The sequence below is a fragment of the Halyomorpha halys genome, unplaced genomic scaffold (genome assembly GCF_000696795.3).
Source record: "Halyomorpha halys isolate HHAL.00 unplaced genomic scaffold, Hhal_1.1 Scaffold149.1, whole genome shotgun sequence".
Taxonomy (NCBI): domain Eukaryota; kingdom Metazoa; phylum Arthropoda; class Insecta; order Hemiptera; family Pentatomidae; genus Halyomorpha; species Halyomorpha halys.
This window is the reverse complement of record NW_027108625.1, coordinates 1393735-1397855: the sequence shown is the minus strand read 5'-3', so window position 1 is coordinate 1397855 and position 4121 is coordinate 1393735. Positions and strand designations below refer to the sequence as shown.

The following is a 4121-nucleotide window of genomic DNA, read 5'->3' as shown; positions in this document are numbered from 1 at the left end:
TATAAGGAGTATTGCGATCGCTACAATTTTGAATTCTAAATTTTCTTAAACAATCATTCTCAAAAATGAAAAGTTTTTCGAAACTGAAATAACGTACGCAAAGTGTAGATGTAGGTATATGCATGGTATGTCACGACAACATTTTTTATTTGGAATATATAGTAAGGAGAAGTATTGGGATTGCGAACAATTTTAAATTCGATTTTTTGATACTTTAGTTGAGGTTTCATGAGTCAACCTAGTCCTATGGGGGAGGGAGTCTGTCTATACATATATCTATAAATACTCTAGCTTAAAAATGAAAAGTCGTGGGAAATTGAAATTACATATTCAAGGAGAACATTGCCTGACCTGTTACAGAAACGTTTATTCATTTTTTTGAAATCCGTCAACCAAATGTGCCATTTTAAATAACCAATTTTTTTAGGACTGTATGAAAAACTGAACTTATGATTTTGATTAAACTTAAATCAATAAACTATGAACAATGAATGAATTAAATGTACAATAAAGTAGGGTTTAATAACGGATATGTGGTCATTCAAATAATCTAACTGGGATTAAATGATGAAAGTTTTTTAAAAATCTTCGTCTAAATTGTTTAATTTTGATTATTTAAAATAACAATAGCTAGTTTTTTTAGAAATAATAAAAAAATGGATGAATAAAAAATATTAAAGAGTTCGATCGGCAATTAAAGATGAAAATAAAAATAGAAACAGTTCAAATCGGATAAAGCATTAATTTAAATTTAAATACTAAACCATTTACCCTTCGTCATTAACCTTCGTCTTGCCCTACAGTATCTTTTAATAATACCCCACTCATTCCTGTTTAACATATCCGTTGCTTAGGACTAAATCTGGACAAACGACTGACATGGAATCCTTATACAAGACTGAAAAGACAGGAAACTGCTCGTCGATTCCGACTATTACAACATTTACTAGACAAACGGTCCAAACTTCCAGTCCATTACAAAAGACTAATAGGTCATGTAGCTATTATAAGGCCTATCTGGACATACGGAGTTGAGCTATGGAGCTCCACTAAACCATCTAATTCCTCTTGAATCCAATCCTTACAGTCCAAAATCCTTCGTAAAATCCTTAATGCTCCTTACTTTGTCACAAATCAAATCAACCATCAGGACCTCAATGTCCCCTATGTTGCCGATTTGACCAGAACCAGATACCAATCCTTCCATAATAAACTTCCCAACCACCCAAACCAACTCGTTTCTAACCTGGATTCTCCTTCAGTACCTAATAATCCTCCTAGACTTCTGAAAAGAAGATGGCCTCGAGATCTTCTCCTTTAGAAATGTTTTTGGAGCTCTATCAATGGGTAGATTCCCCACATGTTTTTATCATGTTATAATATCACTTACAGCAAATTTACTTATGTGTATAATGTATACAGTTGTAAATATCAATAAAAAATTATTATAAAAAAAAATCCTTCCATTATAAACTCCCTAACCGACCAAATCCACTAGTTTCTAACCTCGCTTCCTCTTCCATTCCTGTCAGTCCTCTGACAAGCCTGAAAAGAAGATGGTCTAGAGATCTTATAATATAGAAATGTTATTTGAGTGCTACCAATGGGTATTTTCTCTTCATGTTTTCATCATTTCGTTGCTATATATTATCTATCACATTTACTGGTCTAACGAACCCGGAGGTTCGATGCCGATACCACCAAACGCTCTCTGCATTCATCCTTCCAGTGATGCCCCTCCAAATCCCATTCTACTAAATCAGTTTAACGCAATACTCCCACCTACGTTTCGGTCTACCCCTCGGACGTTTACCCGTTGGTTCAGTATTTATTAACATTTAGGGATCCGCTTGTTATTAAGCCCTACAACCATACACGCCCATCTTATACGCCGCTATGTTATAACTTGAATTATATTTACCGGGTGTAGGTCCCTTAATTCAGCGTTGTGTAATCTTCTAAATTCTCCCTTTAATCCATCTTTTTTCACTTCGAATATTTTTCGAAATACTTTATTTTCGAAAACCCTGAGACGCTGTTTATCCCTTAGTGTAAGAGGCCACGTCTCGCATCCATAAAGAACAGTGGGAAGGATAATAGTTTTGTAAATTCTAATTTTTAAGTTTTTCAGTACAAGGCGCGAGCTAAGCAGTTTTTAAATTGAAAACTAACTAATATTTACCACCTTTAACTTAGCTTTTATTTCCTCATCAAATTCGTTTTTTCTAGTTACCGTAGAACCTAAATACTTAAATGTAGAACCTATCTACCTGTTCAAACGTATTTCCTCCTATATATATTACTGATATTGCTCGCGTTTCTACTTCTAACCATGAATTTTGTTTTATCCGTATTTATCTCAAGACCTATTTACTTACTGGAGTTTACATAGTTCATAGAGAAGTTACATAGTTTCTTTGTCCTCACACTATCTTATCTATAAATAAAAAAAAAAATTAATCTGTTGTATTTTTGACTGGTACAAAGTTGATATATGTTATTTTCACCTCGAGAAACCCTAAAATACCAATTTTTATATTTGTAGTAAATAAAGGATCTGTAATGCGCTTACTAGATTTTTTTTACCCTGTAAAAGACAAGCAATGCCTGCCAAATATATTGGGTTACTGTAGAACAAGCGAATAAAAAAACCTAAGTCTGCTATAAGATGTAAAATAAATATTAACATAAAGTAATTAACAAAGATGTATTATTTTTACTTTTTGATTTTTTTCCGTTATAACTAAATATTACACGACTTTGTGATATTTTGCTTTTTTTTTTATAACAAAGCTGCATTACTTTTTTAATTTATTTTCTTCTTCATCTTCATTCTTTAATTTTTTTATGCTTATTCTTATATATTTCATTCACCCTCACAAATCATTCATTTCTCTTTAACGGAGATCTATCACATAATGCATATTACAAATACATATTAAATGTATTATACTGTTTTATTTTTTTAATCATTTATTTATTGTTATTTACAACTGTATAACATATTTACAACAAGTAAATTTGCTGTAGGTGAGATAGTGACATGATACAAACATGTGGAGAATCTACCCATTAATAAAACCCCAATAACATTTCTAGAGGAGAAGATCCCGAGGCCATCTTCTTTTCAGACGCCAGGAGGATTATTAGGTAATGACGAAGAAGCCAGGTTAGAAACAAGTGGATTTGAGTGGTTAGGAAGTTTTCCAGGGAAGTAATGGTATCAGGTTTTGGCCAAATCGGCAACATATGGGACATTGAGGTCATGATGGATGACTTGATTTGTGACAATGTAAGGAGCATTAAGGATTTTACGAAGGATTTTGGACTATAAGGACTGGATTCGGGAGGAATTTGATGGTTTAGTGGAGCCCCAAAGCTCAACTCCGTATGTCCAGATAGGCCTCATAATAGTCACGTAGATCAGTCTTTTGTAATGGATTGGCAATTTAGACCGTTTGTCTAGTAAATGTTGTAATAGTCGAAATCGACGAGCAGTTCACGTTTTATTTAAATTTATATACTTATGCAATGTTAAAACTTACACATTAAAAAAAAATGAAAACATAAGAATGAAATAAATATATGGGGAAATGTAGAAATAAATTAAAATAAAATGGCAATTGTAATAATAAAATTAAAAGACAAATAACTAAGTTAAAAACAAATATATAAGTTAAAAATAAATTTATGAAAATGATATATTTTATTTACTTACTTCCTTAACCATCTGAATAACAATAATATACTTTAATTAACAAAACAAATTTTATTAATTTTTTAATTAGGCCATAATAAATACATAAATGTGTTTGATTTCTATATTTGATCGTTACTTTTTTGATATATACTTTGTTCCCAGTATTTTTGTTTAAGTACAAATATCATAAATATTGGTATATACAACAACTGAAGAGGTTATGTTATAAATAGTCAATTCTAAGAAAACAAGGTTTAATTTTTTCTACATCTAGACATATCAGTTATTAACTAGATTTTGAGGTTAAAGTACCTAATACTAGCAAGATAGGCACTCCCCCTTAATCCACACCAAAGATGCAAAAGATGTTACATTGGCCCTTCATTCACATACACCTTCAATTATAACATTATATAAATAT

At 31.4% G+C, this 4121-nt stretch overlaps 1 protein-coding gene across 4 annotated transcripts in view; it reads right to left on the bottom strand.

The window, feature by feature from the left end:
• The window catches only part of LOC106678609 (uncharacterized), a 131606-nt gene that overhangs the window by 8115 nt on the left and 119370 nt on the right, over window positions 1-4121 (bottom strand). The gene's annotated exons all lie outside the window — the stretch shown is intronic.